This window comes from Tachypleus tridentatus, chromosome 11 (genome assembly GCF_004210375.1).
Source record: "Tachypleus tridentatus isolate NWPU-2018 chromosome 11, ASM421037v1, whole genome shotgun sequence".
Taxonomy (NCBI): domain Eukaryota; kingdom Metazoa; phylum Arthropoda; class Merostomata; order Xiphosura; family Limulidae; genus Tachypleus; species Tachypleus tridentatus.
This window is the reverse complement of record NC_134835.1, coordinates 95,946,816-95,974,514: the sequence shown is the minus strand read 5'-3', so window position 1 is coordinate 95,974,514 and position 27,699 is coordinate 95,946,816. Positions and strand designations below refer to the sequence as shown.

General features: G+C 32.7%; 1 long non-coding RNA gene across 2 annotated transcripts; it reads right to left on the bottom strand.

The window, feature by feature from the left end:
- Positions 1-408: 408 nt before the first annotated feature.
- Positions 409-27,419, bottom strand: LOC143232835 (uncharacterized). Of its 2 annotated transcripts, XR_013017809.1 has the most exons (3): positions 27,161-27,419; positions 8,777-8,919; positions 409-751 (listed from the first exon to the last, which is right to left on the bottom strand). It is a non-coding gene; the product is annotated as an uncharacterized LOC143232835 (long non-coding RNA). The 2 variants fall into 2 exon arrangements; XR_013017810.1 differs by lacking the exons at positions 409-751; positions 8,777-8,919 and adding an exon at positions 23,076-24,356.
- Between the last annotated feature and the right edge of the window lie 280 nt (positions 27,420-27,699).

Below are 27,699 nucleotides of genomic sequence, written 5' to 3'. Positions count from 1 at the left end.
CAATTTTTACAGTATTCCAAATGCTGTTGATACCTACGAATCGCTGCCCCACATTCCGTAAGTCAGTATCTTTCTGATTCGTCAGTAATCAATATCAGGAATACTGTTTAAACTAGTCGGGGTGAGACTAGTGCTTCGAAAACTTGTCATCGTGCTGGTACTCTCCTGAAAGGACGATAGAGGAAGTCTTCTCACCGGAAAAGGGTGATATCTCAGAGATCCATTCAATAGTGTGGTATTGCTAGAAGTATGAGCCAAGGTGTAAAACGGGTCACCCGAACTACTTGTAGTGGCGAACCTAGGTCGTTTAGCCAGTGTGGTTTGTTGTCTGGTACAGAAGCCTCGAATAAAGCAAAGTATTGAGCCCAGGCCGATAACCAACAGTCCAATATTCTTTGTCGAAGGCATATTAAGGCTTAATCCAACAAATGCCAGGACTAGTCCGACTACTACTAAGATAGCTCCTGCATACACAGTAAGTTGTAAATTTGTTGTTCTTCTTCCTGGCTCTTCTGACAATACCGGTAATAGGGAATTTCTAGCTGATTTTCTGAAGAGAGCAAGGTGCTGATTGTGTTTATACTCTTAGTTGTAGTGCGTCTTGATTGACGAGAAGAAGCACGTGAGCTGCTTAAAGACGACATGCTGCTATGTTTGCTGGATGACGCAGACAAGGGTCGATTTTTACTTTTCCTTCTTTCACGCCGGATGGCAACAGCTGGCATAGTAGAAATCATAATGGAAGTTTGTTCTAGAAGTATAAAAATAAAACATAAGAAAACACAGTCACTAACGTATCTAGCATAGTTTTGAATTTCAGAAACTGTCAAAAATACCTGACGTCTTAATATTTGTAGCTATTTTGTATTGAAATGTATATAAAAGTGCTAATTATTCGTATTGTGCAAAGAAGTTAAGATTAGTGAATTTCATCTTTTTCTTTTATACATTACACATTTACCTAATGTCGATGCGTATCTCACAATTACATAAGCCCCAACAACAGCTAAGTAGCATATGTATACTTTTCTTTCTGTAGCAGTTACACAGTTTTTTTGAGTAAAGGAAAGCAGAAATGTCTATGTGTCAATATCCTTAACACCAATGATTTTAATACAGAAAAGTTAGGAAGTATTAAACACTCTCCAAAAATATACCATAATGTTGAGCTTGTTTTGAATATCTATTATTATTTCAATAAGTTATGTAAAATTGTTTATAAAACAAATATATTCTGGTTGATAGCAAATACTATGAAAACGTTCATGACATATTTGATATATAAATTTTTATAATACTAACAGAATGATATTTATTTTCAGTTTTGTTTCCCAAACTTATTTAAAAAGTTTTTTCTTACCATTCAATTGTTCTATCATTCACCAATTTATTCAGACATAAGTTTGTACTTTTTATAATAATCTATCTATTCTTAATTTATTAGATATATATTTAATATATATATATTTAATGTTATAAATATATACGTCACATGACGTCATCGATTAATTCTGGATACTTCTTGAAGTTTCTCGAATCACGATCACGTGAATACATAACATAAATAAATAATAGATACTTTAAGACGGTGTTCACAAACGTAACCTAATTAGTTGTGCCGAGTATTTAGGTCACGTTCATGTTTTGTGTGTTGTTTGTTTACAGTTGTACATTAAGATTTCGGTCTGCGCCGGTGACGGTAGAAACGATAGTTTATCGTAACAAAGTAAAAAGCTACGTCTGTAACAAGTAAAATAAGAAATAAAAATCGAACGTAATTTTTGAATATATAGGACAGTACCCTTAATATAAAAAAACAAAAAAACTAAAATGTTATCGCACACCCCCTGGAACGCTATCTCGCACCCCCAAGGGATGCGAGCACCCCTGGTTGGGAACCACTGGCTTAGAGTGTTAGTTTATTATACTTAATCATTCTTTCAGGGTCCTGGTGGTTATGGCGCTTGACTCACAATCTGAGGGTCGCGGGCTTGAATTCCCGTTACACCAAACATGCTCGCCCTTTCAGCCGTGGGGAAATTATAAATGATAGTTAATCCAACTATTCGTTGGTAAAAGAGTAGCCCAAGAGTTACTTTCCCTCTGGTCTTACTCTGTAAAATTATGGACGGCTAGCGCAGATAGCTCTCGTGTAGCTTTGTGCGAATTTCAAAACAAAAACATTATTTCAGAACTTTATATTATATCATGTGTTCTCCAAGCCAGATTATCCCGTATTGTAATGTCCATGTCCATTACATTAGTTCTTAAGATAGATTGGGTTCACTCCTGCGCTTACAATTACAGAGTAGTGGGTTATTCCATTTTCAGACATCCTAAGGGATCGCCTATCCCATGTACTGATTGAACAAGACTATTGGGTTACCTTATGTTGATTATCTTGCCTGGTTACTTGATTTATTCAGTATATTATGTGAAGACACAGTGTTAAGAATACTCTTTAAAAAATCCTTTATAAAGATTACTATGTCATAATTAATATGTTAAAATTACATTGGCAAGGCTGTTATATAAAGATATCTCTACAAATGTTACTATGTCAAGATTTCTATAGAAAGATTTCTCTGTCAAAGTTACTATATCATGATTATTGTGTTAAGGTTTTTACGTTAAAATTACTTCGTTGAAATTACAATGTTAATTTACTGTTTCGTACTGGGGGTTCATAATGTCAGGGAGTTGTATTATCATATAAATTTATTATGTCAGAGAGTCATTTTGATTTACTATGCAAATTTTAGTGGGTTAGTTTGTTATTCAAGGTATTTATTATAACTGTGTGTTGTGACACATCAGAAATTTTGTTTAGAAGACATGTTTTCATCACGGCTTTTTCATTTATTCATCGGTTGATACTAGTAACTGAGCTCATTAGAATATTGCGTTTCTGTACCCAGAGCTCAATAATTTTAGAATATTGGATTTTCTGTTGGTGTTAACTCACAAGTTTCGCTTTATTTGCTTGCCATGTCAAATTAATCTGTTAGTAAAAATCTTGCTATACAGAATATTGGAAAACGTTTGTAATTAATACACACACAAACCAATTACATATTTCACTGTTCGAAGTACAAAAAAACAATAACGATTTTCATTAGCAAGAGACTTAAACAAGCCAATAATGCCATTTATTGTGTGAAACACATACACATTATCCCAATGTACGTTTTTGTTAAATAACAAATAAAACAATAACATAAGATTGTTTATTGACCAACAGAAACAACGATACCGCTGAACAAACAGTCAACTGTTTAATGTGATGACATCTTACAAATATTTAAAATTTATATGTATACAATAATATGCAAATATTTTAATCTTTTTCTTTACATATACAAATAAATCATTACAGCTACTTAACTACATGCTCGCTTGGCTTGGATTACTTTAAACACAATCTCTTCAAATTAAGATTCTTGATTAATAAAATCCACCACAACGGTGTTCAATTAAAGGTTTTACTTACCAATTCATAATTAGCTACGAATATGTTTGATTACCTTCCAAATAATAACAATTCGTTTAAATCCAAAATACATTGGTTACTACGTGAGCTCCTACACATATTTATATATAAAATAGTGTATCTAATATTAATCACATTTAGTGTTTTAGTTTCCCTTTTTCTGCGTCACCTTGAATACATCACCATTTCTTCCTCACCGAACCTTCACTGCGGGCAAAAGTAGATACTTACTATATATAAGGAAATTGGATAAATGCTTCACGTACAATCATAAAGTGTATAAACTGTTTACTTTAGTCGATTAGAATAGTGTTATACTATGGCTTTATTGTCCTTTTTTAATGCTATCAGCTAAACTCAATATTATATTGTGTTGTTGCACTCTTCCCACAACGGCTATCAAAATATGGTTTCTAGTTCCTCAGATGTTCCGTTGTACCACTGGTTGTGTATGGTTATGGTATCTAAGCCAGTGTTGTATCTTTTCACGAGTCCAATGGTCCAACTAAGTTTTTGCTGATTATTTCGACACAATGAATTGTAGTAGGAATAATGATGACGTTTTACTTTTGGATGCATCGATTATTTTGTTAACTATTTCTTCAGTATCTAAATTAAAAATTCATACACTTCGTACAACAAAAACTACAACGTTGAAGCATGTTATGCAACTAGCATTGTGTATGTTTCCAGTAGCTCATCAATAAGTATAAAGGCTAAAAATTGGGTTTTGATACTCGCGGTGGGTACAGCATAGATAACATGAACAAACAAGATTTTAACATATGTTCTGCAAATGAATTAGACGACGAAAAAAAAAATCTGAAAACTATCTTAAAAGAAACAACTACCCGAAAACAAATGTTAACAAAATAATCAACACATCAAAAGTGGCACAGTTATTTGTCCGCGTACTTACAACGCTAGAAACTGAGTTTTAATACTGTGGTGGACAGAGAACAGATAGCTCATTGTTTAATTTTTACTTAATTACAAACAAACAAAGTACATCAAAAGACCCAAAAACAAAAACACAAAATAAACAAAATATAAATTTTAAAGATGAAAACAACTTTGTTATTATCCATTACGATTCCTTATGTCGAGGACATTATCAAAAACCTAATTGAAATACGCAAACGACAACAACCACCACAACGTCACATTCAAACGAAGGACTTTATTACTAACAATTACCTAACTGAAAATAAAACCAACGGAGCCATCTACAACATTAAATAGAACTCATGTAACTACTTTTATATCACAGAAACCGGAAGAGAAATGAACCTGAGGCTTAAGGAACAGCTTTAAGTATTTCAAAATGATTTTGATCATGTCAAAGAAACAAAACGTATTATCACTGATTCATCTGAAGAGAGCCATATATCAATAGAAAAAAAAAGTAGTTGAAGTATTACTGATAAAATAATCAAAATCAAAGCTAAATAAATGTCCAGAAATCACCATTTATCTATAATAATATGTTATCTATCTTATTTTATTAAAAATTGAATTTAATGTCACCTACAAATTTGTTGTCACCATCACGAGTTTGTAAAATTTTCTTAAATCCGACTGACTTTTAATGCAACTTTTACCTCGTTATGACTCGATACTACAGATTGAAACATTGTATTCACTAAATTCGAAACTTCCCTATTGAAAAGGCAGTTGTTTTTGTATTTTTAAATTAAACATTAACATTTCATAGCCAAGAGCGGAAAACAATAACCCTAAACTGATTAAAAATCATTCAAACAATAAAAATATGAAAAAACACTTATTTAAAGTAGTGAAAATGTAAATAAATTAGTAGTAACACACACTGTAGGTCATAAATAGTTACTTATACAGTAAAACATTAATAACCAATAAACTGGAATGATAAACGGTAACAATTTAAAGGTAAGACGGTCTAAACTGGTAAACAATTAATTACACGGTAACACATTAACAGCTTACAACTTTAAAATAGTAAATAATAATAATAGAGGCCTGCGAATTATTTTATTGTACTGAAATTCTTTGAAAATGTTTTACGCTGTACGCTGAATTCAAAAATGATATCAATGTTTCTCCATCAAGTACAGATTTTTCACAAAATGTGATCCAGTTTCTATGAAAATAGTTCATTTATGTTATGCTTAAAATGTTGACAACCACTAACTAGAGATTTTTTTAGATGACTCGCGACGTGAGAGTCATATCGATAGTTCTATAAACGAAACATAATAAACATAATAATAAAAACGTTCATTGTGATAAACGAAATAATAATTCAATCCAGGCAATAGTTTTTCTTCCCAATTTGTAAAACAATCTTTACATGATAGAAAAAAAAAGAATATTATTTTCGAATTGTACATAGCTGAATTATGGAAGTTCCGTTATTAAAACCAAAACAACTTTTATGAAGTTTAAATTCACAGGTCTGTACAGTTTACAAGTAAAACACTGAACTGGTGCAAAAATACTTATACAGTAAAACATTAATAACTTAGAACCTAAGGTGGTAAACAATAATTATTTACAAGTAAAACAGACTAAACTAGTATACAATTACTTAGATTGGTAAAACCAAATAAATACGTACAATGTATATACTTGTGTTACTTTTGCAATTGCAAGAGCAAAACAAGCAAATAATGTTGTAGTTTACGTTTCTTACACAATTTTTGGCATTATGACTTGTTTCCAGAAAGTAATTAGAACAGTGAATCACGACAACAGATTTTAAAAGTTCTTGCTGTTAGATAATACGTAATCTAAAGATACCAAAAGCCATTGTTCAGTCTTAATATTTAATTACATTCTCTAAGCATTAATAAAAAAAATCCAAGTAACAAAACAGTTCTCTGCTACTAGGGAAAATGCACCTATTTCTGAGTAATTGATTCTAAAAATCTTGTTGAAAATTACTGATCAGCTTTAGTTTTCGAGTTATGATAGATTTATTCAAAACATTCTTATATATTGTGAAAATAACTTTTATTAACTTTATTCCTTGAAAAATTGCATTTAAGAATGTTCGAAAACAATACATAATAGCCATACCAGTTTAAAAAAAAACAGTGAGTATAAGATCATATATTGAAAATACATTCTGGTTATGTTAAAAACTTGCATAATGGTGTTATTTATAAATTTTGTTACAAAATATCTGTTTGACCTGTAGCGCCTTTTGTGTATGTTCTTAATTTTACGCTATAAGAATTATCAGTAATTTCCCATCATCGCAGAATTCCATAATTCTTGATATTGCTGTTTCATTGTAAAAACATGTTGATGGAAGCGCTCACCATGCTCATAGTTCACTTCAACTAGTAGAACATTAGGAAAATTTTTTAGAAGAATTATCTTTTGTTTTTACCAGCATCATTAAATTTCTTTGTACACTTTTGTGATAGAAGCCGTTTATTTGTTTTGATTGTTTGTTTGTTTTTGAATTTCGCACAAAGCTACTTCAGGGCTATCTGTGCTAGCCGTCCCTAATTTAGCAGTGTAAGACTAGAGGGAAGGCAGCTAGTCATCACCACCCACCGCCAACTCTTGGGCTACTCTTTTACCAACGAATAGTGGGATTGACCGTAACATTATAACGCCCCCACGGCTGGGAAGGCGAGCATGTATGGCGCGACGGGGATGCGAACCCGCGACCCTCAGATTACGAGTCACACACTATTTGTTTTGAAGTGTAATATATGTTTATTCACAAAGTCAAACAAAAACTGAGTGCTTATGAAGACAACACACTAGAATTTTCTTCTTTACATTGACCACCAGCATTAAAATGCGTTACATGACGTAATTCCCTGTATGATATTATTTCCAGCAGGCAATGTTGTCTGTTTTCTTTATTGGGCTACTATTGATTCTCTTAGTCAAAGATAGCGTTGTTGTTGGCAAGAACCATAACTTTAGAAATTTCAATGAAGTTGTATATGATTTGTTTGTTTGTTTTGGAATTTCGCACAAAGCTACTCGAGGGCTATCTGTGCTAGCCGTCCCTAATTTAGCAGTGTAAGACTAGAGGGAAGGGGCAGCTGGTCATCACCACCCACCGCCAACTCTTGGGCTACTCTTTTACCAACGAATAGTGGGATTGACCATCACATTATAACGCCCCCACGGCTGGGAGGGCGAGCATGTTTACCGCGACCCTCAGATTACGAGTCGCACGCCTTACGCGCTTGGCCATGCCAGGCCAGTTGTATATGAGCGGAATAAACGTTTAAAATTTAAATTATTTATACCATTCAACTTCTTCCGACACATTTCTACGAGAAGTAGCCTGTTATTTAGATAAAATTATACCACAATAACACTTATTGCAGCGTTATGGTCTGTTTAAAAGAATAAAGTCGACAAAGCTTGTTATCTGACACAACGAACACTGTAGTGAATCCCAGTGATTGAATATTCTGACAATTTTCTTAACACTTTAGCTCTTCAGGATAGAACTGAAGTATCACTTTACAGCAAACTCTTATATATGGAAAAGATTTTACAGAAATTCATAAAATATCTCTGAAAGTTGTTTTAATCTACATTTTCTTCTGATGAAGTTTGTATATTTGCAAAATCTAGCAAAGTATATGTACACTTAGTTATGATACCATGTTTACAACAATACGCATACATGTTTGTTTAAATAGGCATATAGAATTTATTTAGATTTATATCTGTGTTATAAAGACACACGAAAATTAATGAGAATAAAATGTTTTAGAATTTAATTATTATTTTCACGTTATTTTTATGAACATATAACTTAAAATTACATTTCTACTGCTTTTATACAGTCTAAAACCATAAATATTTCTAACCCGTGAAAATAAATTTTTGTTCAAGCGCTATACAAAATGTGTGCTTCCCAATAAAAATAATCGTATACAAGAAAGAATATTGTACAACTATGAATAAAAAGTTGTTGAAGCATAATATTAATGTTCTGTATTTGAAAAGCTTAAATTTAGTAACATTTAAAGCAGCTTTAATGTTACTATATCTTATTTTAGAAGCTGAAAAATGTGATAAAAAATACATTACAACATCTAGGTATTTTAAACAATCCGATCCCACAGTCTTGATTTCGAGCAGTTTTTAATATCTCTGAACAAGCTAGAACAAGCACTAATATAATAATAAGTGGTTCTTCAATGATTTTCACAAATTAAGGGTTTTGGGATTCTTAAATGTTATTATTTTCTCTGTGTATGGTATATGATTTTCAAATACAGATAGAGATATTACATGATTTGGAGTTTAAGGTTATCGACTCACAATTTTCAGACCGAAGGTTTGAATCCCATTGCCAGACATGCTTGTCTTTTCATCTGTGAAAATGTCATAACGTGACGATAATTCCAGCATTCGATTATAGTAGTAGAAAAGTAGAAGACTGATGTGTTGACTAGTTGTCTTTCCTGTTAATTCAAAATTAGATATGATTAGAAATGATATCTTCTTTGTAATTTTAAGACAATGTTTGACATAAACAGACAGACTATAAAGCTTTCTCGAAAACCTAAATCACTCTTCATGAAACTTATAACCATTAAAATACAAAAACAAGTTTTAATTGGTTTTGCAGCTTACTGAGGCAGCTTGCAGGAGGAGGATTTTGACAGCTACAATTAATTAGATATTATAACTTAGGAGAACCAAAATTTTAATAAACTTAACTAATGTGCCAATCATTCAATTTTGCTTTGTGTATTTTTTTATATTTGTTTTGACTAGAATGTTAGGATAAAGCTTTCAAGTTTATATTAGATGTTGATGCATTTTGTAAATAAAGTATATGTTTATATTCACCTCACAAGTATTATCTTGATGGCCTCAAGTATAATCTACATGCTTTGATAAGTTTCTTTCATTTTCACATCATGAAAGGTTACATTACGACTACTAAAGAAGCACAGATAAAATGTTACCATTAGTGTATCAACACTATTACTTTATGCCTACATTTACAATTTTACAAGGTATGCATTTAGTTTCTAATGGAAGGGTAGCGAATGTGACGTTTCAGTAGAAGAGAGTTTAGCGTTACATTAGACTCAGACAAGGAACTTCTCTTTCCGGTGATAACATAAATTTTATAATGTAAAGTTTCAATGACCTACTTGATTTAATCATTTATATTCACCTCACAAGTGCTCTCTAATGCGACATAATAGAAGTCAGTCTATTCATAACACCTTGGATGATTTTAGACAATTCTAACTCTTAACTTATCACATTAGAAAGCCCATACTAAATTTCAAAGTTTCAATGTATACCAGTTCAACCAGCATTATAATACAACAAGGGATTTTCAACCACAATTTAGTTTTTCAAATGAGGAAATGAAACATTTTATAAAGTCTGTACAACTATAATTATTATACTTTGCTCCCGAGGATTTCTTAAAATACATTTCTGACTATCCTGTTTAAAATAGGAAATTCTTCCACTTAGAGAAGTGTTTCCCAACCTTTTTTACGCCCCGCACCTCTAAACAATTTTAATATGTTCTCGCACCCCTCACAGTAATTATTTATTTAAGAATAAAGGTGAAGGTGGCCAAAACAAATGTTATCTCGCACCCCTGGTTGGGAACCACTGACTTAGAGGAAAAAATGAACAGAATAAATTAAAATTTCATTTTAGAAATTATATTAAAGTCCAATAAACTGTTGATAGCTAAATAATAAATTCAATAAGGTTGCCCAAATAGCACTGCTTGGAGACAAACTTTACTATCATTAACTTCATCTTCGTAACTAAAGGTTTGTTATATCAATACCTCCAATATGCTATTATTTTAGAACCATTATTTGTATGTATTTGATCTGGTGATTAGTGCGCTCAACTCGCAATCGGAGGATCGTGGGTGCGCATTCTCGTAACCGAATAGGATCGCCCTTTTAGCCGTGGGGAAGTTGTAAAGTAATGGTCAATCCCACTCTTCGTTGGTTGGTAAAAGAGTAGCCCCAGAGTTAGAAATGATTGGTGTTGATTAACTACTTCCCTTTATTATATGATCGCTAAATTAGGGACAGCTAATGCAGAGTTTTCGTGTAAAAATGCGCGAAGTAAAAAGATAACACAAAACCCAAAATGAAAAAAAAAACATTTTATGAATATTTTGAATAAAAATATAGACAGATCGAAAAGTTTCATAACTAGTTACTTGAGAGTTTAACACGGTTTAATTATATTTTCATACTGTTAAGCTATAATTTGAGATAATCTTTTTGTTTAAAAGGCTGTGAGAAAAATCCACTTGCAATATAATGTGATACTTTATTAAATTGTTATACCAACTTTATGTCTACATTTACGATTTGACAAGGTACGCATTCAGTTTCTAATGAAAGTTTGAAAAACACATGAATGGACGTTTGTTCTACCTAAGGGTTACTGCTTAATCACAATAGTACTTTAACAAAAAATGACATCGGAGAATGCATCAGTACTCTGTACGTATAGATGGCACAGAAGCCCATATTAAAGCAATACAGAAGTAATTTAGATTTTCTTCTCTACAAGTCACGAAAAGTTAGGTATGAAGAGTTTCCCGGTTGCTCATTTCTGATATCTATACTGCTTTTCAGCCATCCAGAGCGTTTACTTAGTTCTAGCAGAAACTATAATTTTATCATCACTTAATAGAGCAAAACAGTCCTGATGATATTTGAGCACTTAGTTTATTATTGTTATTATCATTATATTCAAAATAAAGAAAAATCATAATAATAATGTTATTATCCTTTGAAGTTAGCTTTCTGACAGAAATCTAATGTTGCTTTGAAAACCTTAATACAGGATGAAACAATAATTACAATCCAATAATAGATTAACATTAGATGACTGTAACGTTTGGAATACTCAATTCTTTGTACACTATACAATCAGTGTCTTTAGAGAGCCAATCCCAATATTATGTAAGAAGTGAATAAGTAAAAAGAAAATTAATACACATACAGGCCATCACAAACTAGATATGAAGAGCTACTTGACATAGTTGCTATATTTACTGTATATTTGCCGTTCAAATTTGAAAACTGGCGAATAACCAAAACACATATTTCTTATTTACGCTCATCATAATTTTTTTTTTCAGTAGGTTTAGCGCCTACTTAATTCTAATTGTAAGCATAATGTTACTATCATTTCATAAAGCAAAACAGTCTTCACAACCTTTGGATACCTATTTCATTACTATTATACGCAAAATTTTAAAGCTACACACTCTATAATTTAGTAACCCACGTATGCCATCTTATAAAAAGTAAATTAATAAATATTAGAAAAATATCGCTAAATAAAAAAGGTATGTAAAGTTGGCTACTGAATTGGAACATCGAGTCAAACAAGACGGGGATGGAGTAGATGTATCACAAAGTATAAAAGTCGTCTCGATTTTACATGGAAAATAAAATCTCTACATTGCTGGCTTCCTTACTGGCAAAACAAATATAACCAGAATTTATAATCGTAAAATAGAGTTACATACTCCACTATAATATATCCATGAAAGTAGTATTCTAAAATTAACTAAAGGAAAGGCATAATTATGAAAGTTGAAGTTCTATTCAAACACTAAGTTTTTGATAGACAAAATAGAAAGCCATTAATGTAGGGCTGTTATTCTCCCTATAAAGCTGAAACGGCTAAGTCTGTTACGTGGTCATTATCCATATCAAGTGATATGTCCACTTTCATCCCTATATTGATTGGTTCATTTTTTCAAGTTCAGTAGCCAGCGCTACATAGCTGTTTTGTTTAGCGATAATTTGTCCTTAATATGTTTATCATTACATATATGGTATTTTTAAGTGAATAATTAATTTGTTCTTGAATTTTATTAAACAAAATGATATTACGATTTTTGTAATATATTTTTCTACGTATAAGTCCGACTCCGGGAATAAAGATAATACTAAAATTAATGAAGTTTCCAGAATCTTGATACATTTTTTTTTCAGAATACCTTGATATTTCAGGTGATTATTTATTTTTTGTCGTTATGCACAAAAGCTATATAGTGAGCTACTATTTCTGTGCATACCAGTTTATCTCTGTATAAGCCTCCACATTTACCGTTGAACCACTGAAGTATAGAGGAAAAGTGAATGAATTAAATATACTTAAGTACTTTGTAGTTGAATAAGATACTTAAAGTACAGCTTTTGTAGATAAAAAGGAACACTGGGGCTTAAATTTAAAATTCAAACAATTAGAGTGACTAAAATGCAGGTGTACTATTTGTGTAATTCCTTTTCGTCAGATTGGGTAATTTTAAAATATTTGAGCTTCACGCTATCGTGATGTTCTTTTACCCTTTCCTAAAAATGATAAAGATAATTTATCTATTTTAACTAATATTTCTACATCCCGATCGTGATAATGAAGTATTTACTGGTCCTCTGGTGAAATCTGAATTAATGACGTTTGAAAATAAAGTACTTTGTATACTCAAACACACTTGTGATATTCTAGGTTCAAACAAAAATAAAAGTCAGAACAACTAAAATGTGTATATTATACTGCAAAAGATTTATAAGAACAATTTTGAAAAAATAAGTCACAATATTTTTTTCATATATATATACACACATACACTGCTGGCCAAAATCTTAAGGCCAATAAGCATAAAGAAAAAAATATGAATTTTGCGTTGTTAGATTCAACCACTTATTTGAGTAGAGCTTCGAAAGATGGAAAAGGGAAAATAAAAATAACAAACTTTTTAGCATTTAATAGGAAAAATGTGAACACTATGAAATTATCCTAGATACCAGCTGGTCAAAAGTTTAAGACCATACCAAAAAGAAGTTCTAAATAGGATAGGAAATGCCCAACAAGAGGTATCAGTAGTGAGTTGCATGGGCGTCATTGCGAATAACTGCAAACATTCGCTTTGGCATGGTCGATATAAGCGTTCCCAGAAGGCTGGCTGAAATGTTATTCCAAGTGGTGAAGATGGCTTCACGAAGATCATGTACTGTTTGGAAATGACGTCCATTTCTATAGACATCCCTTGCCATCCATCCCCAAACGTTTTCAATGGGGTTCAGTTCGGGCGAACACGCTGAATGGTCCAAAAGAATCACGTTATTCGCCATGAAAAAGTCCATTGTCTTGTGGGCATTGTGGATTGCAGTGTTGTCCTGCTGAAATATCCACTCATTTCCACACAAGCAAGGGCCTTCAGTCAATAAGAATGCTCTCTCCAACATACCAATGTAGCCAGCTGCTGTTTGACGCCCCTGTATAATCTGAAGCTCCGTTGTTCCATGGAAGGAGAAGGCACCCCAGATCATGATGGAACCTCCTCCACTGTGTCGTGTAGAAAATGTCTCCAGTGGGATATCCTTATTGTGCTAGTAACGTTGGAAGCCATCTGGACCATCCGGGTTACATTTTTCTCATTAGAGAACAAAACTTTCGTCCACTTCTCTACGTCCCATGTTTTGTGTTTCTCAGCGAAGTTTAACCGAGCTGTTTCGTGGTGTGGCCTTTGAAGACGTAGATGCTGTCTTATTGTTCTGCCCAATCTCACCAGCGATGGCACGTTGAGAGAGACCTTACTTTTGCAGCTCGACAATTCTGCCACGTTCAAACTCTTTAGCCTTTGTCATGTTTGTACCCAATGTAACACAGGAGATGTCAGTGGGAAATGTTGACAACGCTAATGCTTGAACACAAATGACTAAATTTCGTTACGTGTTTACCGATTAACGCTTCGTCTCAGTATGGTCTTAAACTTTTGACCAGCTAGTATTTAGGCTAATTTCATAATGTTCACATTTTCCCTATTAAATACTAAAAAGGTTTTTATTTCAATTTTCCTTTTTTTTATTTTCATCTTTCGAAGCTCTACTCAAATAAGTGGTTAAGTCTAACAACGCAAAATACATATTTTTTCGTTATGTTCATTGGCCTTAAGATTTTGGCCAGCAGTGTATGTGTGTGTGTGTGTATGTATTATTTTCATATCTACTTTTACTTTGATTACACCTTGTTGTCAAAACTTTCATGGTTTTATATGTTTGTTTATGAGAACAGAGCTTAAAAATGGGACATCTGCTCTGTGCGCACCACAGGGATAGAATGCCGAATTTTAGTATTATTAAACGTAAAATTGGGACTGTGGTTGTATTACTAAGATTATTCAAAGAATATAACTATGTCTTAAAACATAAAGTAGAAATAATGTCCACACGAATTTATTTTTTTTACGTTGAACAAATACCTTTATAATATAATACACTCGCATACTTTCAACAACACGAGCTAAAAGTACTAACATTGGTTCATTAGTTTATAAAAGTGATGGAAGTGTGATTGGTGAGTTCACCGTAAAACCTTTTACACGTTTCATTGTTATTATGCAATAAGTAGTCTTATTTGATATTTATATTGGTCAAAATCAAATTTTAGCTTTACATGTGATTAACTTCATCGATTACTGGCAATGTAAAATTAAAGGTAGTGACTGTGACGTTTCAGTAGAGGAGAGTTTGGTGTTAAGTAGACTCAGATGAGGAACTTCTCTTTCCGGTGATTACATAAATTCTATTTAATGTACTTTTAATAAATTGATATCAAAATATGATTTACGTGGCGTTTTTAGATATTTCAGTTTTAATGAATTTTAGAGCACTTGAAGCAATTTAAAGACGATACAGTATTAAACTTTGATTTGTTTGGAATTAAGCTCAAATCTACACAATGGGCTATATTTGCTCTTCTCACCGGTTTTTAGCGGTGTGAGTCACTGGGGGAATAATACAATATTAAAAGCTAGACATTTTATATAGGTGTTAATTGCTTACCAAAAACTCTCAGTAATTTAAGTGAATACTTTACAGTTTGTATACACTTTCTAGAGTCAAGTCTACAGACCTTGTTTATTGTTTTTTGATATTAAACTTCTAGGTATATTGATGAAGCGTGGAACATTTTATGTAGTTATTTGCTACGCGAGTTTTTGAACAGAATTTTCAGAACTTTAAAGGGGTTGTGTAAAAATTCATGCCCAGTTATTCAACGCTTAACAGTGTAAAATAGCTTAAGATCTGAAAAGTAAAGTGATATACTTCTCAGTAAATTCTGAACAATTTTTGTGTGTAAAAAATGTAACGGATTTACCATTATCTGTTTATGTTGTGACGTATATTGTAGGATGTGTATTGCACAAGTCTCCCCTATTCTTTAAATTTGTAGAAGATTCGCGAGAGTAAGAATCAACAATATTTGTGTCATAAAAACGCTAGTGTGTTTTCCAACATTACTCAAAGTTCGAAAATCTCGCGTGATTGATATATAAAATCGACGCGCCATGAGACTGTTGGTCGCTACAGTCAATATAATATAAGCCTCGAAAGCTACAATTGTAATGAACGTTTATTCATCGAAAAAAAAAAAGAATTTGACCATGAACATTTATAGATATCGAACATTACAATCCGTTCAATTGCTGTGAATTATTTCGGACGTTAGTATTTCTACGAGGACATTAAACACCTTCGTCAGTAAAGAGTCAACTTATAAGCCGTGTGAGGCCAGTCAAGCCAGCTAGATTAAGTGAAGTGTAACAATATCTAATCAGAATTCACCTGTTCATCGTGGATCTGGATCGTCGATAAAATATTCAGTTCTAAACCGGATAGAAGACTCAGTACTGTTTGTAAGTTTGTAAAACCCTTGTATATAAACAAATATTTGTAATAACCATTATTCTTAATAATTCTTATTATTTTTATATTAAAATATATATGTGTTAAAAAAAGAAAATTGTGTGAATTAATCTTGTTGGCAAATATCATAAATTTTATACAAATTAACATTTAATTAACTTCTAAATCCGAAATAAATTATAATGTGTAACAAGAAGTCCTTAGCATTGCTGAGAAACAAAAGCTAAAGGTAGTACATTAGAAGATACATTTAATTTTGTTAAATATGGTGACTTATGCATGTTTAATTCATTTTGGCCTGAAAGATAAACTAAAAGCGAAATTGTGTCATTGCTTATTTGAATAATGTTGAAGGAAGTGTATTTCAGAGTTTTAAGCAAGTTAACAAAATTATAATAGACTTTAACAACAATATTTTTACCTAAAATAAATATTTACGAGATAATTTTTTGTTATTAAATTTACCAAAATTATCGGATGAAAAACACAGTAAACTGAATGATCAAATACCTATTGACAAGTTAAATGTTGCTTATGAGTCATTCTTTTAAGTGTTTAAAAAGAGTCTCCTGGAATGAAGAATTATCGGAAGATATGCCATTGTGGCTGAACAATAAGTATGTAACACTAAAACTATATTCAGAAAATTAAAGTTAATTAAAAATTAACATGGAAGGAAGCAAATGTTTGTTTAACTTTCTCACAAAAGTATCTCCCTGATATATGTTATTGACGACCGATTTCCTTTTTGTATCCTAATTATAACACTTTCGCCGGATTAATTCCTGATACAAAAATGTCATGTGCGAAATTGTGTTTGAATCATAGACTTATATAATATTGAGTATATCTCAAGATATACATATTGTTCTAGCTAGTGTAATTGAAAAATTTGAAATTTAGCTCAGTTTGTTGGTTTAGTAAGTCACATTAAAAATACTCAACTGTAATGATTAAAATCCGTGATGACGAGAAAACCCACTTGTAAAGAAAATTATATATGTAAAAAAAGGCTGGTATGGATACAGAAAGCATTATGTAGAAGAACGAACAACGTTTCGACCTTCTTCGGTGATCGTCAGGTTCACAAAGAATGAAAGAGATAATTGACCGATAGCTACGTACATTTCCACTCTTATAAGTAAAATAAACTGTCAGCAAAGAATGCATCAAGTCGCTTTCTTGCTCTTTTTTTTTTTCAACCTCTGGCGGGTCAGCAGCAAGTTTAGTTACTTCCAACAATTCCCAGCCGTGAACAAATCTCACATATCCCATTTTGTGTCTTTGAGTTAAACCGAACAAACAAACATACTCTTTACTTTAATAATAGAAGTTTTTAAAAATATATCTCGCTTTATTCCTATTAAGACATTTCATTTTTCACCCTGATTATGAACAACTTTATATTACATCTTATACTGATGATAATACTGTTATTATTAAACATTATATATAATTTTCAGCTATTGAGCGCGACCTATTGCTTTTAATCTTAAATCTCATTCTGCCATGATATAAAAGTCTGTTTATTTATTTTGTTAGCGAATATTTTATAATTCTGTAGGTTTGTTTATAACAAGAGTTAAAAGCAATTATTTGAAAGCAAATGTTATGACACGTTTAGTTACGTAAATCGGTAAGATTCGTATGTTGTATTTGTAACACATTGATTTCGAGATTATCGAACGTCGCATGAAGTTTATTGATGTCAAAGATATAGCAAGCAGACGGTTAAGTAAAAATCATAAAATGGATGAGATGAACGGGAAAGTAGAGAGACAGATAAAATCAGAGTAGACGAGAAACAAAGTAAAGTTACGAGAAGGGGTTTGGTAAAAGCAAAGTTAATTGTCGTTAACGTGCATGAGAATGAACCCATCGCCGACAGCACCAGCAAAATGCCTCATAATGGGTCCCCCCAGAATTTCGTCTCTATATCGTCGTGCGTTCAGAGCACCCATGTCGAATATCAGTAAGTTCGTGCGGCCACCCAAGCATATGTTTGCCCAGACTATTACAGAACCTCCTCCATAAGCGTCGACTCGCACAATGTTACAGACGGAAAATCGCTCTCCTTGGCGTCTCCACATTCTCGCACGTCCATCATCACGACACACAGAAACCCTGAAAACCTGCTCTTGTCTGTCCACAGCACGGTGGCTCATTGACGAAGTTCCCAGTCCAGGTACTGACGAGCAAACTCTCTCCTGGCTGCACGGGCCGCGCTGTCAGAATAACGCCTCTTGCAGGCCGTCTGGTCCTAAGGCGTTCATAAGGCAGGCGATTGCGAACTATTTGGGTTGACACACGGGTTCCAGTGGAATGCTGAAGGTCATTTCGCAGTGACCGAGCCGTAGCTAACCTGTCCCGCAGAGCGGTAGTCACGATGTAGCGGTCCTTCTCTGGCTGTTATGCAGTGATGACGGCTTTGACCTGGTCTCCTGGCATAAGTGTTCGTCTTCTGGTAGCGTCGCCAAAGTCGATTGATGACCTTTGGTGACACAACGACGCGCTGTGCCACCCTCCTTTGTGTCTGGCCATCCTCCAGCATCTGGATGGCCCTGGCCACTTTGTTCTCTGTCAGATGGCGCCTGACTGCTTGGGTACAGAAGGTGAGAGTACACAGTGACAAAACGAACCGCAAAAGATCCATGTTGGTGTTTGTTTCGAGAATTAATGAGGAATGCATAGTTTCACGTAACAGCCTTATATAGGGTACATTGAGTTGTATTCTCCTTGAGTGAGATGAGTTTCATTTGATTTGCTTCAAATATTCACTCGCAAACTTAAAAAAAAATACACTTGTAGACGAACAGGTATGTTTTTCATACATAAATTTAGTTATAACAAAAATATACTGAAATATGTACTTGTTCCTTTAATTTTTTGAGCAGTATATAAAGTTGTTCCTTTATATTGGTTTAATTTTGGTTATAGTTGTTATATAAATAGGGCTTCTTTGATTTTGTGTTTGTTTATAATTGTTTCACCACTTAGTATTTAGGTGTTTTCCATGGTTTTCTACAGAAATACTACCATTAAATGTGTGCAAAATTTCAACCAAAAATTAGTTAAATAAAAGTAAAATTAGTTTAAACAAAAAATGTTTTAAGACGGTCATTGGATACATGAAAATGTATCTCAGAACGGCTAGTATAGATGTTAATTTTTTTACTAATAAAACAGAGAACAACCTTTTAGACCTTCCCACGTCCATTCAGCCTTACACTCACAACTATACTGGTACAGTTAATGATACAATTGCTGGATTGACATCTACAGAACACACACTTTGGTTTTTATTATTATTTGGTCCTTATTAGTTACTTTGTTGGTAAAAGTGTTAATACCCATACCAGCCATTATGAGATAAACGTTTTAGAAACAACTTTACCAGAAAGACAGTGCTGTTTGACGAAAAGTAAATGATAATAATATAGAAAACAAGTCAACTGAAATTCTAAATATGTCTCAGTAAAATTTTGACAAGAAGAGAACTATACAGTATTTATGATATGCCTGTGATCATTTATAGTATAAATAATTTGTTGCATATACGTTAAACTAGTTCTGAAAAAGGATATTATTTTCAAAACAAGTGAAGTGACTGCTGTTCGATTATTTTGTTTTAAATTTACCGCCAACAAGTCACAGACATCTGCTGTAGAAAAATACAAAGCCCAACAGCAACACACAGTATATAAGTAAAATAATTTAATTGACAAACATAACTTAACATTTAACAACTGGTAAATTGCGATAGAAGAAAACGTGAACGACATCGGAAATAAGTAGGCCTATATTTGCACAACTGTAGTAATAATAGTGTAGAAATTACAGTAACGCTATTCAGCTATGTCAGGCGATTTTGATAAATTGGTAGAAAGAGGATCTCAACTTGGGATTAAAAGGCAATGTTGCTGAGCAACAATAAGAGAAGAACGGCGGAAGAAGAGACAAAGTGAAATAGAAGAAATTAGAAAAAGCGAGAATAAGAGCACAAATTGAGATTACAAAAGTCGTCCAAAGAAGAACCCAAGAATGAAATGGAGTGATGGCATATGTCGTTGTTTGGAAAAAAAACTTCTGTTCTAAATGAGTGAATATACTTAAATATATATGTGTACAAAACTTGATATATATATATATATATATATATGGTTTTCAAGACATTTTCCACTAATAAATCAGGGTATTTATATTAAAACATTCTTTGAAAAATTTGATACGTAGCTCAGAAACAATTCTTTAAAACCTACTATTTATACATACATATCTTTAAAATGTAGTAACAAAATCTATTTTACTGTTTCTTAATTTATAGTAATCTACATACAGCTGATAAGAAAACAATTAAATTAAGTAGACTTTAAAAGTCAGAAATATGATTTAATATAATATTTTTTCCCAATCATATAGAATTTTGCTAATATTAACATAATATATATTACATAAGATTTTCCCGTTACGTCACTTTCTGTGTTCGTGAATAGTTTACCCGAAATCTCCTCGACTTCAACTAAAGCTGGAGACAGCAATTAAATACATCAAGTACCACTTTATATAAAGGGGTGATGGAACAGTCTCGATCAATATCAAGATCAATTAGACTCGACTAAGACTGTTTGAATAGCTGTCTAGTACTTAAGGTTAGGAATTGTTTGTCTTTTGGAATTTCGCGCAAATCTACACGCGTGCTATCTGCACTAGCCGTCCATAATCTAGCAATGTAAGACTAGAGGAAAGGCAGCTAGTCATCACCACCCACCGCCAACTCTTGGGCTACTCTTTTACCAACGAATAGTGGGGAGGTTAGGAAACCGTGGTATTAATTTCCAGAATTAGAATTATTTAAGGGAAAAAGCAAAATACTATTGATATTTTAAGCTGTGGCAAATATAATATACTGGAAAATAACGCTTAGAAAGTAACAGAGAAAGAAATATTTTAACTTGCATATATAGTTAGAGGATTATTGTATTTCTAACTATACAATTCTTACTTAAAGCATTTTTCCTTTAAATTTCCTCTTTTCTAACATGCATAATACTCTTTTGTATTCTTTATCTTTATACATTTCCTACTTGTTCGCTTCTGTTGGCTCGGCATGGTCAGGTGGTTAAGGCACTGGACTAGTAATCCGAGGGTCGCGGGTTTGATTCCCCGTCACACCAAACGTGTTCTCCATTTCTGCCGTGGGGCTGTTAAAATGTAACGGTAAAATAGTAGCCAAAGAGTTGGCGGTGGGTGGTGCTGACTAGCTACCTTCCTTCTAGTCTTACACTACTAAATTAGGGACAGCTAGCGCAGATAGCCCTCGTGTAGCTTTCCCCGAAATTCAAAAACAAACAAACATATTCGCTTCTGTTATATATATAACCTTATTCATTACTCTTTCTCCTTCTACATTATTCTCTGAGCATTTTTCTCCTTCATCCTTATACATTGTATAATAAATTGCTTTTTCAACTTTTTACATTACTTTATACATTACTCTCCACTCTTCTTATTCTTCTGTCCTACATATTCTCTGGTCCTTTCCTTCTTCTATCTTATACATCACTTTCTTCTCATTTTTTTCTTCTATTTTATACATTACTTTCTAGCCCTTTTCGTTTTCTTTTTTATTTACCATTCTATATTCCTTTTCTTTTTTCTTATACTAGTTATTCCTTTTTCAAGATCACCCTCTCCCCTGTAATTACTCTTAATTCACGATTTTCGCCCGTTCCATTATAAAAAACATTTTTCATTGCCTTTTGCATATATAACATTGCTTTCTATTTTCTCTCATTCAACATTCTTTTATTTTTTCCATACAACCACACATTTCTCTTTATTTTCCTTCATATGTCATTTTCAATTTTTTCTTATTGTTCATATACAATTGTTTAGTTCCTTTGTTTCATTCCCTTTTATTGTGCAGTACTGTTATTGGTCCTCATACCTCAATTTATCATCTTCTTATTTCCTTCTTCAGCGGAATTTTTTCTGCTGTTTTTAATCCTCACACACTTAACAATATTGTCTTTAAAATCTGAATTTTTTCAGGTGTGCACATGCTCTCTGACAGAAGATATTCATAATTTTACTTTTCCCATCTACATGAAATATTTATAAATATGCATTTGTCTTCTGAACACATGTATCCATATTTTCAAATTTATCTTCCCTATCAGTTGAATAACATCTGCAGTCATATAATAATTTTATAAATAAGAATATTTACAGTTACTATTGTCTTCTAATAAACGTATTTACAGCTACTATTAGCTGAAATATTTTTCACTTGTGTTATTGTGTTAAATGGAATGTTTTAGGATTACATCATTTATAGTTGATTCAGAGTCTTCTCATTTACATCCCTGTCTTCTAAAATTTTGAAGTTAAACTTTCATCTTATTTAGTAAAACTTTAAGTGGTTACAGTTCTATACTTATCTGTTAAATATTACAATCTTATCTTCTTAATAAAATTATTCATAGTTCACAATTGTATTGTAAAAGAAAGTCTTCACACTTGCACACTTTTTAGCTGACTCAAAACTGTTTTCACAGTGAGTCTTATCTTCTAACTAAAGGCCATTATACTTAAACCTTATTCTTGATAAAAGTAATCATAGTTACACAGTTACTATCTAACTGAAATACTTTATAAATGTCACGCACATATCAATTGCTTCAAAGTCATTTGAGTTACAACTTTGTCTTATGACGTAAACATTGTCTTGTGAATAAAGTTTTCAGAACATTCTTTAAAATAAAAGTCTTTACAGCAACACTATTAAAATCTAAATAAAAGAAATTGCATTTACATTCCTTTTTTTGTCAAAAAAATACACTCTTGTTTTCTAATTCAAAATTTTTGTAGATATTAATTTGTCTTCTGCAAGAAATTCTTCAAAGTCTTCGTAGTTACATATTTGTTAGGTCAGTTAAGCCCACAGTTACATATTTGTTAAATGATTAAGAGTTCACTGCTATACATTTGTTAACTTGTTCAAAAACTTCCCATATGTAGATGTTTTAATCCATTCAGAGATTTTACAACTACATATTTTTAACTGATTCGAAGACTTCACAGTTGCACACTTGTTAAATGATCCAGTTACTTCACAGTTATACATTTCTTAAATGGTTTAGATTCTTCCACTTAATATTTGCTAGTTGCACAAAGGTTTCACAAATACATATTTATTGATTAAAATACTTAACATTTAAATGATTGTTAGCTGGTTCAAGGGTCTCACAGCTACACTGATGTTTTTGAATTTAAAAAAAAATTAAGATTCCTAAAACGAGTTATTTTCTCCACACATCTGCTATTAATCCTTTAAAATTAAAACACATTTTACCACCATGGACTAGACTCATACCTATCACAGGTAACCATTTTGTGTCCAAGTGTAAAATTGAAGATGGTTTATGGTTCACTTTTTCTTAAGATTTGTTTATATCTTTACTTTAAGCCGAAACATTTTCGGTTCTATTTTTTCTTGAAATGTTAATTTTGATTTTCAAATTCGGCAGGCATAGCTTTCTTGTAACATACTTTGCACATGATAGCAAGAAGTTCTTAGTTCTTGTGACAAATCATCCATTGTAATACCATTCATCCATTGTATTACTACTATCAGAGTAAAGTTTTTACTGTGTAGTTCTGCTATGTTAGAACCTTGACATAAAGCAGTTTGTGTTTAGTATTATTAACAAGAAATATAATATTTTACAAATATTTAAGTTTCTCTACTTTTTGCTGTCATTTATTCAAAGTTAAACAACACGACTTAAAGAAGTTTGTATCAGAAATAAAGGGCTTTTATAACTATCCATGTTTGTTGGTAAAATTTTGTTTTTCTTGTCAATACTTATGTATAAAACAGTTTTAAATCTGCTGGTTTAATAGAAAAGTAATTCACAACATTACTGTTAATAAATATTTTATAAGCTTTTTGATTAGGTCTAGTTTAGGCCGATAATTTTAATTAACATCTTCAACAGGCAAACAAACAAAAATTGTCAACTATATTATTCCAGTTATGGTTGATGAGTTTCTCTGTTCGTTTGTAATTAAGCACAAGCCTTCACAATAGGTTAGTTTTGTTTTATCGGAACCCGGTTTCTTGTGTTTTAAGTCCGCAGACATACCATCGGGCCAGTTGGTTGATGAGCCTAAGAAATACCTTAAATTATTGAGACTGTGATTCAGAACGCGCCAAAATATTTATCTGACCCATTGTTGAAATAATATCCTGCTTCAAGAATTATCTAGAAATATTTATCTGACCCATTGTTCAAATAATATTCTAGTTCAAGAACCATCTAGATAATCACTGAAATATTTGAGGACTAATAAAAAGGAAGACTTTTAATTGTGGTTAATATTGTCAAGTTACACCAAATTAAATTCCACGCGAAAGTAACATGCCAAGATATAGAATGCAATTATAGAACAAAACTTCAAACTCGACTTCGTACTCCACTGGCGACAAAATCTCAAGGTTTTATAAAGAAGAGTCTTCAGTCAAAATGTTGAGTCAAATAACGAACCTTACTATTCATTGTGTGAGTGTTAATTAATTTTTATCAATTATTTTTAAAACTTTAAGCAAGTTCAAGTTGAATTGTTAAACAGTGAAACGTATTTAACTGAAAAAATACAACAGTTGGACGTTATTTTCCCAAACTTTAAGTAAAAAACAACCAGTAAGTGGATTAAATATCTCCACTGTCACACTTTTTATCATTACTCTCAAATCTCTCTGTGTTTTCTTAGTACAAATATACACAGTGGGTTATTTGTATTTTCCCCACTGAGGAGAGTTGAGCTCCCCATTTTAAACTGCAAGTTAGTAAACTTACCGCTGATTCACAGGGAAATCTCGTTCATGGAAAGCATTAACATTCATATAATATACTTTGAGTAACTTGAAATTTAATTCTATTTTAATATTAACGAATTTAAACACAGTTTCTGTTGTTTATCAGTGAAAGTATTATCGATCCGTAAAACTTAAAATAAAGGTTTATGAGATGGTATTACTTACACTCTCATAGAAAATGTCGTATTTGGTAGATTGTGATAAAGGTAAAGTTATAAAATAAAATCACAGTTAGTGCAGAAACCTGTGATGAATTTTCAAATGATTTTTCATCTTACAACATAAACCAAAAACACAAATTATGAATTACGGTTACCAGTTCGGCTTCTTTTTCATAACTTTATCACAGTCGACCAAATACGACCTTTCTATGAGAGCGTAAATAACACCACTTCAGGTTTTTTTAAGTGGTGAATTTTATTAATTAAAATTACTTAAATCAAGTTCATAGGCACTTTTAATGTCTAAAAAAGTGGTTTAAAAACTTTCTAAAAGGAGTTATAATATGAAATAATTAAAATTTTCTGGACTAAACGTTTAAAAGGTGAACAAGCGAGGTGGATGCTTTCTGGACATTCAGGAATGCGAAAAGCTCAAGTAAGGGAAGGGGCCTATGATTGGCCGCGATTATAAAACGACTCGAGATTTTACAGCCTAATTATTAATAAAACTTCGCGTTATAATCGGATCAATACGGTAAATAGAACGTAGAAACAAAACTGGTGTTTGGGTAAATGTTTTCTTGTTTACTAAATAATGAGAGTTGCTTAGAGCAGGGTCTGAGGACCTCTGGAGATCCTAGAGAACGCATAAAGGGGCATAGCAAGTAAACGAAATAATTCAATAAAAGAAAATTGTGTGTGTGAAATATTTTTAAAAATCAAAGTTGAAAAGTAAATTAGCAAATTGTAAAATATATTTAAATATATTGCTTGCACTGATTTGTTTGTTTGTTTGTTTTGGAATTTCGCACAAAGCTACTCGAGGGCTATCTGTGCTAGCCGTCCCTAATTTAGCAGTGTAAGACTAGAGGGAAGGCAGCTAGTCATCACCACCCACCGCCAACTCTTGGGCTACTCTTTTACCAACGAATAGTGGGATTGACCGTCACATTATACACCCCCACGGCTGGGAGGGCGAGCATGTTTAGCGCGAACCCGCGGATTACGAGTCGCACGCCTTACGCGCTCGGCCATGCCAGGCCTTTGCTTGCACTGAAACTAAGGCACTAATTATTTATTGACTTCATTATTATTATTTATTAAAACAATGCTAAAATCGGGGGTTCGATTCCCCTTTTGTAAACAGCAGGTAGCACGATGTGGCTTTGCTATAAAAAAACACACACACTTGTTATCGAGTCCTTGAACTAAGAACCCCTATCTGGATGCGGAATGTTCTGGAGGAAACTTATATTAAGAAAGTTTAGAGGAATCCCTGGAGTAAACTTAGGACATAGAATAGTATTGTATGAATTATAAACACAGTAAGCGAAACCATTCAGCTTACAATATCACTGCCGAATAAAGAATAATACTTAGGATTAATTACATCATTCTTAGCTCTTTGGCCCGGCATGGCCAAGCGTGTTAAGGCGTTCGGCTCGTAATCCGAAGGTCGCGGGTTCGAATCCCGGTCGCACCAAACATGCTCACCCTCCCAGCCGTGGGAGCATTATAATGTGACGGTCAATCCCCAATATTCGTTGGTAAAAGAGTAGCCCAAGAGTTGGAGGTGGGTGGTGATGACTAGCTGCCTTCCCACTTGTCTTACACTGCTAAATTAGGGACGGCTAGCGCAGATAGCCCTCGAGTAGCTTTGCGCGAAATTAAAAAACAAACAAATTCTAGCTCTTTATAATTGCTACAAATAAACATAATTCTCAAGTTAGTGAAAAAGGAAAAATATAAGCCACATGCCCTACGTAATTAGATTTAGTATTTAGCAATAAATCTGCTCGATAACAAACAAGTTATGTATTTCAACGTTTAAATGTTATGAAAACTTTAGCAAGTGACATTGGCACAAGGGAAGTGCTTCACTGGCTGAATTCGAGGAACAGTACGTCTCAATTACAAAGTATGCAATACGTACCTTGAGTCATTCTAAATAATTTGTTTTCATCAACATTTTCTGATTCGGCTAACCATGTGGGCTGGACGGATGTGGAGAAGTTATTTTGTTAGGTAACATTCCTGCCTTTGATAGTGGAAGGAAGCACGTAATGCTCGAAGATTATGGAAGTTTCGAGATATCGCGACCTTCACACCATCCTTCCGATCCGCCTTGTCAAACTATTTGAGCGTCAAAGAGACAAACTGTAGAGTAACTAATTCTAGCAAGTAAGGGCTAGACCGATACCGTTAACGCATGCGTTTATGTTATGACGACACGAACGATACAAGCGCTGTGTATCACGACTCAATTGGGCAATGTGCGAGAATGGAAAAGCGCTGATTCTTTGTTATCATTAAGGTATATTTATGGAAGGTTCTCTTTGACATCTTGTATGTTACTAAATGATAGACAGGGTCACCAAAAGCGCATTAATTTGTAGTTAAAGAAAACATTCCTACGACAAAAATAAAAATATGTAAGCCTCACTATAATCCTGAATTTCCTTGGTAATGTCT